The 15,033-nt window shown below is 43.5% G+C and overlaps 1 long non-coding RNA gene across 1 annotated transcript in view; it reads right to left on the reverse strand.

Annotated features, from left to right (window-relative positions):
- LOC143350149 (uncharacterized) overlaps window positions 1-9,934 on the reverse strand; it is a 157,527-nt gene extending 147,593 nt beyond the window's left edge. Inside the window, exon 1 of the long non-coding RNA XR_013081065.1 lies at window positions 9,427-9,934. This is a non-coding gene — a long non-coding RNA (uncharacterized LOC143350149). The remainder of the gene's footprint in view (window positions 1-9,426) is intronic.
- Between the last annotated feature and the right edge of the window lie 5,099 nt (window positions 9,935-15,033).

Genomic DNA, 15,033 nt, shown 5'->3' on the forward strand with positions numbered 1-15,033 from the left:
TCACTCAACTGAATAATAAGTTCGTTCGGACTTTGAAGACAAATACGTTCCTAGAAGCATTTGATCGTAAGAGCTGATTTCTCTGACTATGGCAAATTACAATTGCTCGAGGCGTAAGTGATATAAATTTGAAATACGTATGTTCAAACATAAGCAAACGTAATATTTATTTTTGTAACATGGAATTGTTCTAATTATACTGGCAAAGGTAAAATTGAAAGATATTGGTAGATTAAATGCAAAAATAATGACAAACTTTGTAATTCGGAATATCACAGTCTCTTGTAGCAAATAATTAATTTCTCTTTAATTTATCAATAATTGTACATAATCACAGGTTTTGTACTTCCAAGTTTGTTACATCGATTTGGAAAATAAATGTCAATGGAAATTAACGACGAAACGACCGTAACACGAAACGAACTCTTTCTCGGAGTAACGAGTAAAATGGAATAAAAAGATCAAATTACGCACGAAGAAGAAAATATTAATAAAAACCACAACGGATTCTAAAAATTCAAAAAACTATGTCCGTATGCTGAGATTGGAAATATGTCCTACACGCTGAATTTTTTCTCAGAAAATCAGGCAAACGATAAATATAAGAAAATTGAAATTGGTAATAAAAGAAACGCATCCATCATTAGCCAAAGAGAAAAGAATTATTTTTCGCTGTGACAGCGTCCACCATATTCGTTGGCAGAAGAAGAGAAATTATGTGCAACTTGACTGACAGTCTACTTTATCAGACTTTTAATCGAGAATCCTATAAAAAGAATCTCTGTAAAATTCGTTAAGAAAATTTTATGAAAACTACAAGGTCAATAGATTTAGACACTTATCGTTTAATCGGTGCAGTGTGTGAAAATAAATGGAAGGTAATTTATTTTCGTAATTTTCGAAACGTAAAACAAGCGAATGATGTAAAAATTGACATGTTAACATTTTCGATCCGAAAAGTGAGAAACATATTTTTTCGATTGTTCAGCGTATTATGTTTAGGTAGCGGTAGAAAGTTTTATGAAAACTACAAGGTCGATAGATTTAGACACTCATCGTTTAGTAGGTGCAGAGCGTGAAAATAAATAGAAGTTAATTTATTCTCGAAACGTAAAATAAAATTTGTTAAGTGTAGAACGTCGAAAAAGCGAACGACGTAAAAATCGACAAGTTGGAATTTTCGATTCGAAAGGTGACAAACATTTCGTCGATCGGTATTATGTGTAGGTAGTGGTAGAAAATTCGAATGAATTTATTTTACTCAACCGAACACAGGCCGCCGCGTTCCTTCGATCCTCGAAGCTTCGCGCTGTCACGCTGTATGGTTAACGAACCCGCGAACGATCACGAACGTTAAGGAGCCTGTTCCGTGTGGGAAAGCGTAGTCCATTCTCTCGCTGACAATACATCCATTTGATAAAAGTCACTCGATCCCCCTTTCGCCGAGAACAAATATTGGAAGGAGTGCTCGCGATAAGCGTGAAACTCTGAATTCGAAGCTGTCGTAGATTATACCGGCTCCGGCGTTGTTTGTGCGCGCGCGTATGCGTGTGTTCACGCGTGCACGTACAGCCACACGCGGATCGCTCTGCTTTACGAGGCAGATGTTGATAACGGCCGACAGCGACAGAGACGGGGACAGTGACAGCTGCCCCGTATTGTTCGACACGTTCGCTGATTATAGGTCAAAGGCCCCTTACGAATCAAAGAATTATCAAAGAAGGGCTCGACATTTTTTTTCTCGCCGACGAAACGTCTCATTTTTTCCGCGAACCGATCCTTCGACTGTCCGAAACGACATTAGTAACTTGCGACGGTTCGACAAAAGTAGAATTTGCAACGGTGACTGCTTTTTGTGTCGTTACGCGTAGATCAGCGAAAAGTAACGTTATCTGGATGTTAATAAAGGTGAGAAGTCTGATTTGGTCGATTCCTTGGCTTCGGGCAAAGTTAATTGAGAATGAAAAAGTTTTGGATCGTACAATCTGAAACGGAGACAGTGGGCTGAATTATTGAAAGCCGAGGAAGAACTCGAGTGGCTCTCATTTGCAATGAATAAACCAACAGCGGCGAACATTGTAGCCAGTCATTCGACACTCTACGAACGGTGACTGGGCTATCGATCACAACCGATATAATTTTCTGTAATGGAACTTTATTCTCGCGTGAAAGTGGACTCCACGTTTGCTGGCGCCGCCTGAATCCGTCTGACTCTACGCGTCCGATACTACTAAGTTACCGCCTTTCTCGTGCAAGTTCCATCGCGCGAGACGTCCATCTTACGAAAAAAAAACAATTTGTTCGACGATCACAATTGCAATTTCGTGGCTAGGAAAAATTTATTTCCCAAAATGACAAACTTCGATTTGTGCACTCGAAGAGAAACGATTTCAGACACGGAGTCCCTGCATTTACGGTTCGACAAGAGAATTTTTTCGCGTTTCTGGCAGTTCGTCAGAGTGCACTTTGATGTACAAAAATCAAGTGGTAATAAACGCGATGCATATCCGGGACCCAGAGCCGCCTGATACGAAATACTCCCGACGGAGGGGACGCGGAATGACGAAATGGGATTAAAATGATTATCGGAACGTCACGCGTGTCTATTCTTCTCGGTGCGGCGGCAATGCGATTGTCCCCATGCTAATTAATCGTCGTTACCGTGGATTTTCATTTTTTCACTTTGTCAGCTCGTACAACGTCTATTGTCGCTGACTGCGCCTAACCGTTGAAAATACGTTACGCGAGTTAGTTGCCGCGTAAACAAATGGTAATAAATTAATGGTAAACATAAGAGTGTAAAACGCGAGTGTAAAATCTGCGGTCGTGCAAGCCCTTGTCGCTAATAATTCTCGACATTTCCGAAAACAAAGGAATAATTACGTTCGCTTCAAATTATCGATTTAACGTGCGATAAACGTTTGATCGACGTGAACGCTAATAAGCTGGAACGGTACTTGCACGATCGACGCGTGGTAAGGAAAACAAAGGATAATGATGAAAAAGAAATAAATAAAAACGCAAAGCAGAAAATATAAACTGTATTTCGTAATAAGGATTTAGAGGCAACGAAAGTGAAACACTGGTTGCACACACCGCATAATCCGCTCATTGACAACCGCAATGAATAATGGAGGGATCAATTAAATCTCAATTAAACACCGCCGAATAATACGATCCGCTGCTCTTTTCAACTCTGTTCGACGACCGAATGCATTTTTTTTTCTCTCTATCAAACACCGGGAGTGTGTTCATTCAGTTCAAAAAGCAGCACGCAATCACTCCCGAATAACGGTTTCGGCTTCATTAAAATTTACAATCCACGATCGTTGCGAACGTCGGTTTCCCAATAACGATTCTTTCGCAATTTTTTAGAAGACTCGGCGTTACTGGCAGTCCAATTCGTCGTGCTGATCGCGCGACTCCGATTTTTACGAATCATCCACGAAGTAGCAATTTCTTAACACTCGAGAATCGCATCGACGAATGAAAACAATTCCAACGATCGGTTCTCTTCCGAATGCTGGGGAGAACGTTCTAAGCGATTCTAAAAAATTCCGATGGTTTCGAGGAGCGGTAACTAGTACCGCCGAGTCTCCAACGATGTTGCATCACAACAACGTATCTCTTAGAATGCACACAGGTCTCGCGAAATCCCAGAATCGACAATCGTATCCGAGAACAATTGTAAATATCACCAGAAACACTTGAATCCGGCTGATCGGTAAACACATGTCAACAAACGGTCACGGTGCATTACCTTGTTTTCGTCGCAGCCACGTTATCCGGGCGAAAAAAATGCACGTGTCACACTGAGTCACGACGTAGTATCATGCGGGCTTAATTACTAAACAGTCGGGTATCACGAAAGAGGAAGTTAGGTAGGAACACAACAGTCTCGGTCGAAGGTCGACGGAGCACTGGACCGACGTGACGAAGAAGCAGAGCGATCCTCTGCCTTCTGCCGGCAACAGTCTCACAATGTCCTTGCACACTGTACTCGATCTTCACAGTACCGTCGAGTCATTGTTGCTTTTATAAAATCCCGGGCATCGTTCGGTCACAATAAACTAACGTTAACGTTGGCTAAATTATCCACGAGCGTTCCTTCGTCATGACAACCGACATCGATGACGATCGCGACGAACGTCAACGATGAACACACAGATTCTACTAGTCTGTTCCCTCCGTCCGTAGGTTCGCGCGTCCAGCACTGAGACTAATCACCGTCTTTCTGCGTTCAACTCGAGACCACCATCGCCGAAGAGGTTCCGCGTCGAGTACCTCCGGCTCACGCACCTGTATCTAAGCCCTCGTGCACACAAACTTCACGCACGCGTCTTTGCACGACGTTTGCTCCTTCGTGTCCTCAGGACGCGCGTATATAAGAACACCGGTGACTGCGTGCGTTGCTCGCGGTTGTACGCGTGCATGTATCACCAGTGGTCCGCGTGTCGGCACAACCGTGTGCAGATTGGCCTGGATGGTTCGTCGGTTGTGCGTATGCGAGTAACAGGGTCGGTGCGTGTATGGGGTTATATACATATAGAATTGGTCGCGCGCGTGCGTTTACGTGTGTATGTACGTGTGCACATGTATGTATGTGTTAGGTTGATGTATGTACGTGTATGTATATTCGCGTGTTGGTGTAGGTGCGAGCGACGCGGGAGCGCGCGCGCGCGCCTCTACGGTGGTTATGTTACAAGGTGTACGCGTCTTAAGTGATTTCGGCCTGGCTGGTCAGCCCGGCAGCTCCGTATGATGAGGCCGCCGCTTTGCTACTGACAGACCTAAAGACCACCCTAACCCTGCAGTCGGGGACGAGGGGTTCCCCACCCCCGTCGTGAGCGGGTGAGAGAGAGACCACCCCTCCGCCGCCAGGGACTGGGGCGAATAAGCAACCCTTAGCACCCGATGCCACCTCCACGGTGGCGGCGCAAACGCACTCCTGCCTTCGAGGGTAGTCTTATCCCCACTATTTCTTCCGTACGAGCGAGACTGCCACCCCCACCCACCCCCAGCCGGTCCAGCACTGCCACCACCAGAAACCCCTATACCCCGCGACGCACACCGCCGCCGCTCCCGCCGCCGACGCCGACACTGCCGCCGCCGCCGCCGCTGTCGTTTCTACCCCTCCAGCCGGACTCCGACGTCGAGAAGAACCCCTTCCAGAACCACCGGCGATCCCCTTCTTCTCGTCTCCTACGCTGCTTCTAGTCAGAGAGTCGTCTTAAGATAAAAACACGGACGATCGGTTTTGCAGTTAACCCACTCACCCTCGCCTTGCGCCCCTACCACCGACTGACTTTTCCTTCCACCCCACCTCATTCTACCACTATCCCCTTCTCTCTTCGATACAAAGCTACCCCTTCTTCGTAGCCTTGCCTCTTTTTCTCTCTCTCTCTTTCTCTTCCTTCCTCTCTTCTCTATATACTAGCCCTTGCAAGCAACCACGACTCACCCCCATCCCCCTTTACCCTTTTCCTACTCTTTCTTCCTCCCTCTATCGTTCTCTCTATCCGACTCGACGGGACTTTCGATTCTTTCGGGGGCAACCTTCAATCCTCCCCCTCCCCTGTCGCCCCTTTTTTCCTCTCTTCGCCGACCGATACATCGCGTGTCGACCTGCTCGACGTTATCATACTGTTCACCCTCGGAACACACATATCTCCCACCTCGGCCAGCCGGACTCCCACCAACGGGAGACGACAACAACGGGAACGACCTCGTGCTTTTTCATAGGGTCGCTATATATTGTTGTCGGTGTATTGTTTCTTTTTTTCTGTTTTGGACTTTTTGAGCCACATCGATCTTCGATGCGCACGTATCCCGTTCAAGCATCGTGCCGGCGTGACGTGACCGGCAAGATCACTTTCGCCCCCATTTCTTTCCAAGGGTACTTAGAGGGACCAGGAGTCTACGGGTTCGAGGATTCTTCTGGATTTAAAAACGTTTTTTCTACTACTTACTTTCTACGTTTTACGTTTTCTACTTTACCCAGTATCTATTTTTTACTACTTTTTAAAATGATTACGAACCGAAATAATACGATCCTTACAATTATTATCAACGTTATTGGTTTCGATACAACGAGCTTCGTTCCTAATAATTTTTATATTTATTTATTCGTCGAGTGTTTGTTAGACGCGTTGAAAAAGTGAACGAGAATTTAAGGTTGTTGAAGAGTAATACCGTCGGATAAGACATTTATTACAATTTGTACAACTGGTTTGAAAATCGGACAGAGACAGTTTTTTAACCGCGTTGGAAACTGGTTATTTTATGAAAGAAGACGGGCAAACATCGAGTTTCGATAGAGGTACATGCAGATGTACTAAGACTGGAGAACTTAACTTGACAGTCGACGAGAGACACGAAATATTGGACATGATTTTATACTCTCCAATTCCATCCCTTCGCTATTTGCACGAGTAAAATGAATTTAACTCTTAATCTCAAAATCTGACATTTCGGAACTCTTCTAACCCTTGTTACGCATTATATATTATTCGCTAAAACAAATAGAATCTTCGGAAACGTACGACGTTTAAACAAACTTTCTGCACGCGTAATACACTTCCAACGAGCCGAAGGGATGCACGTCGAGGGATGCAGTTAACCGCTGCATGGTCGTGAAAGCGAATGATTCAACGTTACGCTGTCATTAAAAAAAAACCCCACTGCGTTTCGAACTAGCATCGCGACGCAAAATAAGATGAATGGACCGAGGAAATCCCGGCTATCCAACTTTTCCCGGCGAAGCACCGCCCGTTTCTTTCTCGCAACGCGTGCAATCGCCACTACGATTTAATAGAAACAAGAACAAACGCCGATGAATCCTTTCAACGCGAAAGTACCGTTCACGTTTTTGAAAGGAACAGCGCGGGCCTGATCAAGCGCGCGTGTTCCACAGTGCGCGACGTTTCAATGCAAGCCTATGCGAAATTTGCATGCATCCGATGACTCAGAAATCGCGCATCGACGCGCGTCCAACAGCGTTCAATTCGAAATTCAGCAATCGCGACGATAATAGAGCTTTACATTTGTCCACTGTTCGAGGATTCCTTCGACGCAGAAGGTAAAATTCGACGAAATTCGTGAAGATACGCGAAGCCAGGGGCCACAGAGCACCGACACAGGCTCCGAAGTCGAAAACGGTTAAATGGAAGCGACGTTCGAATGAAATTTTTATGCGAGTCCGGTTTTGCCCACGGTTTTCGAACCGACCACCCTCCCCCCACGCATGACCGTGCACCCCACTCTCGATCGAAACTCATTTATACTTTTACCACCACTCCGTCGCCCTGACCGCGGAATTGTTTATGACACGATTCGTTTGATTATTAGCTGTTTATACGCGGGCATCGATCGAGCCGCTAACTGCCACGCGGTATTTCGACAACAAAACGTTTCCGAGCCACGTTCCGTCAGTAACCCTTCCTGCAACGACTGCCTACCCGTGCACTTTTTTCCAACCCTTTTGGACAGGACCATCGAAACTGGTTCTACCGGGTTCGCGATCGAAGCTGGATACTCATTTTCGGACCCTCAGTTCGATGGGGACGCTCGTACGATCGGGGGTCTTTGTAGTATCGTGGAAGTGCCTAATTTTTCGTACTCAATGGAATTCTAGTGATTACGCCGAAGAAAATTACGTCCCTTTTTGTTCGCGGGCACAACGGCCGCGAAATTGCCGACAGATTACTTAGGATGTGATTTCGAACAATTTTTCAAGGTTAATTCTATTCGAACCGATTTGTTTTAGACGTTAAACCTTGCAAGTTTGCATCGAAGCTTTAATATTTTTGCGTACTAGTTAATGGGAACGAATACTTTGTTACAGATATCAGGAGCACGTAATTCGCGTTTGTTTTCAAAATTAGTTTTGCATTTTTCAGCGGAAATTGTCACGCGATAGACTCCGTTGTCTTACGATATGTTTAAGATCGATATTTTATTTCACGTTTTTCTTTTATTGCAATTAAATGTTTCACGCGACCAAGTTTACCGGTAGAAAATTTTTTATTACCGTTAATTTTATCGATTTATTTATATACGTTTTGCTCTGGCCGGCTACCGTCGGAAGAGAACTTCGAGCGAATCCACTTCTGTCGGATAAGATCTGACAGTATCTACTTCCACCTGAACAATTTGCAGACGATTCACTGGGTACACATTTCTTGAATCGTTTAATTCGTAGTTTAAATTTTTAGACGATCGATACAGCAAAATTATTTCGTAAACATTTAAGAACAGATAAGAATTAAAAAATAATTCTGTCGTATTTTACGCGTAAAAGCAATCGGTTTAACATTATTTTTATTTCCGTTGCAAAAAATTATTTATTCGCAGGAATTCCACTAATCCAAATCTGGTGAATTTTCATAAAAAATTGTATTCACCAAGGAATTATCCGCTTTTTGTTTTTGAAACTGTTTAAATTTGTATTAACGTACGCTCGTTAAATACAACACGTATCGATATGTTAACAAACGACGAATAAAATATTCGCATTTGCGATATTTTAATTAAACGAACACGTGACTTTGATGTTCATTTTATTGGCACGTCCAACTACCTTTCGATTCAATAATTATAAATTAATTTGCATTCGTCACTTTATTAACGGCTATTATTGCGAGCAGGTTTCTTTACACTTATTTTACGCGCGTGCTTTGAATAAATTTTCAAAACCGAACGTCACTTTCCACTGTTCTTAACCATCGTTCGACCGTTGCGATACGATTTATCGTCATTTTCATTTTCTACGTATTGTTTCGCGAGATCCCGTTAGTTAAGCGTGTCGTTTAGGCCACAATTATCACCACCACCATTGCACAGTATCACCGTAAATGTCACCACGTTCGGAGACGCGCTTTTGCTCGAGAAGTACCTACGACAAGGGGAAAGTATCCGTGAATGTCAGACGAGTCAGCCGGACTGAGAGGACATTGCTTAATTGCCAATGAAAACTACGTCCTTCGCCTTAAAACGTGAACTATTATCTTGTATCAAGAGAAAGCTATTAATCAACAGAAATAATTAAGAACGATACAAATAAATTTTTGTATCAAAGTAATGTTATCTCGAAAGCTGCACCTGATACTTTCTATGCGATGAGAAATATTCATAGTTACTGCTATCGCTACAGACTCTTTTCGAATTCAATCATGAAATTCTTTTCCTTTAAGAGTACACAATTAAACGTTGTCCTTCGTTCTACGATATTAACTTGAACCATTTGTAAAACCTTCGTCTCGAGACGATCAACTAACAAAAGCTACGTATCCCAGCAAAAAGTGTAAACGACGAACGATAAAAAGAATATTCGACGCGTGACAATGCACCGTCGATCCTCCCCGTCGACGGGGAACCGCGCGTTCGAAACGAAGAAAAATCCCCGGGAGCGAGCGAACATGGACTCACCTTTTCGATCGCGTCGATCCCAAGAAGACCAATTCGAGGACGTGTGTTAACGGTGTTCACACATAAAAAAAAAAAGAAACGGCACACTCGAAGGCGGTCCGTAAAATCCTCTTCGTTCGTCACGGTCACTGGCAGCTCCCGCGTTCGGCGTGTGCTTCGTGGTAAATTACTCTCGAGTTGTCACCTTTTTAATCGAAGCGCGCGCGTTCGAGTGTCCTTCTCGCCGACACCGCGTCGTCGAACTTTCGTTTCCGCCAAACAGAAAACAAGAAGAAAAGCAAATTTTCCGTCGTACTGCGCTTTCCTTTCCTCGCCCCCCCGGTTTCCGGTCCGTTGCTTGTGCTACTTAATCGAAAATTTAAATAACAAATCGTTCTGTCTTTCTTTCGGCTCGCGCGCGGCCCCGGTGCCTTTTTACATGGGGCCCGGCTGACGAACGTGGCCGATCAGCGCGCGGGTAGAGAGAGCTTGGGTTGCGTGGCGGAGCGCGAACTTGCGGGCTTGCGGGCGCACTGGCGCACACGGCACACTCGCACCGCGTAGGCGGAGAGAGGAGAAGCTCCGGCGGATGCTGTAAGCCGAAGGGAGAGAAACACGCGCGCCGGCCAGCAGCGGAGGCAAGCCGGTGGCCCCTCTTGGACGCTGCCCCGGACGGTGGCTCCTCTGTCGATCGGCCGCCAAAGCTCGCCGCCTGCTTCTCCTGCCGAGCCTCGAAAGCCGCGCGAGTGCGACCGGACCCGACCGACCTAACGACAGAGAAAGTGAAGCCGGACAAGCGACAGAGACTGACTTATACGCCAAGACTCGTATGCTTAAGAAAAAACAAACGACTACGTCACTTACGTCGATACCAAATTTCACATTTCGACGATTTTTCACCTGGACACCCATCGCTCGCGACTCCTACCCCCCTGAGGAACAAAAATTCCCGAGTGGCGTTCGTGAACCCTCGGTGACCGATTTTTACGGCACTATATACGTCGTGTTTTGTTGTTGTTACTACTTTTCGATTTTAGACGAGTTTCTCGGACGCAACAAATCTATTTCCTTCTTTAACGTTTTCATATTAAAATTAACCAATCTATCGATTTTAAATTTTGGTTTCAACGTGATGTCATTTTGTTGATTCTGCAATTTTTCGATTTGAATCTTTTCTAGACTAAATTATAATAATAGAATACTATTCTGTTGTAATGTTGCATTTCTAATTTTTGAATAAGTAATTTGGTGCATTTTGGAATATTATTAACCACGTTTAAAAAATCCCAAATGTTGCGTCATATATCGATTTGAAACTCGAAGAAATTCTTTCAAGGAAGATACCAACCCTTGCCTCAAAATCTTAAAATAAAATATACGTTGAAATATGTTCTTATTAAATATTGATTGAAATATTGAAATAGTAGAAAAAATGTTCAAAAATTTTTATCATAATTCGGATCTGACAGCTTTTAGTGTTCCCTATCAGTATCGAACCGAGTAACTAATTACTACTCGATCTATGCGAAAGTACAGTAATATAGTTACGAAACAATTTTAAGAAAGTTTCTCTTTATAACAGAAAAAATTGGTTTAACATAGTCTGTATCTACAAATTATGTTAATGACATGGTATCGCTAATTTAATGTTATGTGAAACAAATAGCATTCTTTTTTTTTACTCTGTATAATATACGAAGAATAATTTTTTTTATTCGAAAATCTTAATATAAACGAATTACAGAAATAAAACTGTTAACGTCCACATATTACGTTTGGGCATGTTTGTTCAAACCGGAAGTGTAAGAAACGTAAAGAGAGTTAAAAATTACATAGTTAATTCCCTTTGACAAGAAAAATAGAGTATTTGTCAATAATTTGTAATGAAAATAATGTAACATAAAAATTAGTTACAATAGCCTGATGTATAATTTTTCAGCCCAATTATTGATATTACATTGTATTAATTATATTTCTGAATTATTTTTCCGTGTCAAGCAAATGTTGCTCTTATGTAATTTATTTGTTCCGTTGTCTCGATAAAATGAAACTTAATTTAGAAACGCTCCTCGTTCATTTTTTTTCAGACGAGGCCGTTAAATTTCATTTCATCTCAGCACAACCGGGGTTAGGTTTGCTTTCTCCACTACTATATAAATCATAGTTTCGTACACTTCAACCTCTACGTTTTATTGTCCCCGTTGTAACGAAGAAAATCGTCGAATAAATAGAATATTTCATTCGTTGCTAAAGAATGCCTTCCGGATTCTCGACGCGACCGTTGGAGAAAAGCTCGTTGCATGGGGCAACTGGAGGCCAGTAGCCGGCACTGAATGAATTCCGAGGAAGACGATATCAACGAGGGAGTCGTTCGTGCGACGAAGAGGATCTCGATCGTGAAAGCTTGCGACGGAATCGTCGGTGGTGGGTGAACAGGTTACGTCTGGAGAAGGGGATAAATTGCGAGAGGAAGATGAAGCTCCGCGTCGTTCGCAAGGGCGCGACGAGGACGATCGCGAACGACACGAACATCCCCGAACTTGTCCGAGACGGACACGACTGGCCAGCGTTGATTGAACCGAGACGGAGCTTGCGTGAATACGATTGGCGAGAGAAAGACAGCGAACCGCGCAGCTGGTGTGGACGAAGACGAAGAGGACGATAGAATAGACACCGTTGGAAGAACGGAGACCCGTCTCGCAAGCTGACCACGCGCTCGTACGTTTCACGGAGATGAAGAGGGACGGATAGATGCGCGTTCTGGCCGGTCGAAGAAGAACAGAGAGCTTTTCTACTTTATCACGCTGACGTCGTGTACGTGAGCCCGTCTGTACGAGCATGTCGAGATGTAACGGGGGCTTTCGAGGCGATGGTACACGCTGATATTGGCGGGGCTGGACGGATGCAGCGGAAATCAGAAAGGCTAAGATGAACGTTAAGAACGACGATCATGCTCCACAGACTGTATTTAAGTAACGATCAACTCCGTATTGTGATGTACGCAATCGGAATAATATGGAGCAACGGGGTTAGGAGGTCTTAAAGACAGAATAGAATTTTAAAAACTATTCACGTATACGTACATGCTCGATTTTTTTGTTTAATCGCGTTATTGAACTAATCGAATTTTTTTCATTTTTAAATTGTAGCGTTTGGGGATAATCAAATCTTTCTTTTAGGAGTTCGTATTCATCGAATTTTATAAAATAACGCCAACTGTAATGATCTAATAGTTTCGTGATTTTTAGAAAGAGTGGTTCATTTGATGTTTCAATGAGAGCGACGCGAGAAAGAGCGCAAGTGATTTCGGTCATGCGCGATTTCCGAGAAAAGAGAGGGTAGCTACCCCTTTCGGCATGCAAAACGAGGATACGCGCAACCCCACCGATACACGCTCGCGACGTGTCCGTTTCCGTGATGGTGAGACTTCGCGGAGCTGTGTCGGTGTTTCAAAGAAAAATCATCCTCCCTCCCTCGTCTGCGGAGTCGTGTCCGCGTGTGCTAAGGGGTTGAAGGCTGTTTGTGGTAGTGAAAGGGTTGCTGGACAGTGGCGAGCTCTTGCTTAGACGGCTGATATTGGAACTAACGTAGAGATGGGTCGGATCAAAGACCATTTGCTCTTTGCAAGCGTTGCCATGATTTTCATTTCAGCGTATCGCGTGCCTTGTAACCCGAGGAAATATTCATTCCGCTCGCTGAACGCGTCATCCATACAATAATTGGGAATTGTTGAAATTTGATTGATAGTAATTTGAGTTTTTATTTTTAGGAAGAAATGAGAAACATCGTATTAACTGAATGCAAACAACGTCACGATTTCGATATTTGTGCTTTCGGTTTCGACGGATGCTTCGCCCCTCTCCTTTCATCCCCGAAAATATGCATCGCGAAGGGCTCGTTTCGTTCGTAGTCGTCTATAATGTCGAAATGGTCGATAAAAGCAACGCGACCTCTAAGCATTTATCTATCCGCACCACCCTCGATAGCGTCGACTCTCAACCCCTTTTACTTTTAACCCCAGATCTCTTTTTCCAAATGATCGCGTTCGGCTTTGTAAGTTCGAACGAGCCTCGTGAAACTCTCGGTCGATCGTTCGAGTTTTTATTTCCGCGCATGTTAAGGTCACTTGTTGCTTTTTAAATTGATATCACGCGAATTAAGTTAAACTTAATTTTACAAGAAGACTTCTTTCAAAGAATTCTCGATTTAATTTTACATCGATTTGCAACTTGTAAATTGTATACATTATTTTCATTCTTCGAGAGATGTTTTTTGTTTTCGACAGCTTAATATCACGAGACATTTTCTTCATAATTCAGAATTCCAGTTTTTACTCTACCATTCGACGATTTTTTTGTTATATTTTTCTATTCCATAATATGCAAACTTGAATGCAAATGAGCTTGTGTTTTGTCTGACATCACTTATTAATACAATAAGTTTTTAGTTTATAACATATTTCTATATTGTTTCATGCTAATTTGAATAATTACTAATTGCTCTATATATCATCTCATAGTTATTAGAGCAAAAATGGAAAGACAAACATTAGTTCTTGCTTGATGTTTGGTAATTACAGTCTAATTAAAATTTCTGAACTGCAATTATTTAGAAATATATGAAATCTGGACGCGTATTCGAAGTAAATACAATCTCACTAAGTTGTTAGCACAGAAATTATGTTATTAATAATTAATATCATTGGCAATAGATAACAAGAAAAACACCAGGTATTGTTCAGAAGCAGAGCGTAAATATACAAAGCATGGGCCGAATATTAACCTTAAATACCTCGAAACCCCACCAATCTAGATAAACATTGTTCGAGCACTATTAACGAATACTACGAGTTAGAAAAATATTGGCGTCAAATACCATCCAATATGACGTAGAATGTCAGAAACACCGGTTATCATCGGGAATAACCCTAACAATGGACCGGAGGCCGCATTTCGTTTTTACATATCAAAGAGGGTAAAAAAAAAAACCAGAACGATCCGATGTAACAATCCGTTCAATTGGCAAAAGTTTCCTCCCATTGACAGAAATATGGAAGCGTTGCGGCGCGGAAGGAGGGGGAAAAAAGGAGAGCGCAACTGACATTGCCAGGAGTGCATCTTTTTTTTTTTTTTAAACTACGATCGCAGTGTTTACATGCAGCAACGAGTTGTTGGTGGTTCCTTGGCACAGCGAGGTACAGGCTGCAACCCCTTTGCCCCCGGTCCTACTGCAGCTGCGCACGATACCCGATCAGTGGCCGGTATTTTTATTTGCAGATTTTAAGGTCACTTGTTGCTTGTTTAGTTATGTCGGCGTACACACGTTCAGTCAACACACGCGCGCACAATCGCGCGGCAGGCCTGCGTGCGACTGTGTGCGACCGTGTGTACGAGTACGTTTCGCGTATCACAACACACGTGGACAAAGCGACGCTGCACGGTGTGGGGGAGGCGGTTCCGTGTGTGATCGTGTGTTGTATACGTGCCATCGGACCGATAGGTGGACGCCCTGTCGATTTCATTTCCCCTCTCCGCCGCTCAAGTACCGGGGCTGGAAGGGAAAAGTGGTGGTGGGGTACGGTCCACTATTTTTTCTCGTTTTTTTCTCCCTTTTTTTACAGACCGTCCG

Source organism: Colletes latitarsis, chromosome 14 (genome assembly GCF_051014445.1).
Source record: "Colletes latitarsis isolate SP2378_abdomen chromosome 14, iyColLati1, whole genome shotgun sequence".
NCBI lineage: Eukaryota > Metazoa > Arthropoda > Insecta > Hymenoptera > Colletidae > Colletes > Colletes latitarsis.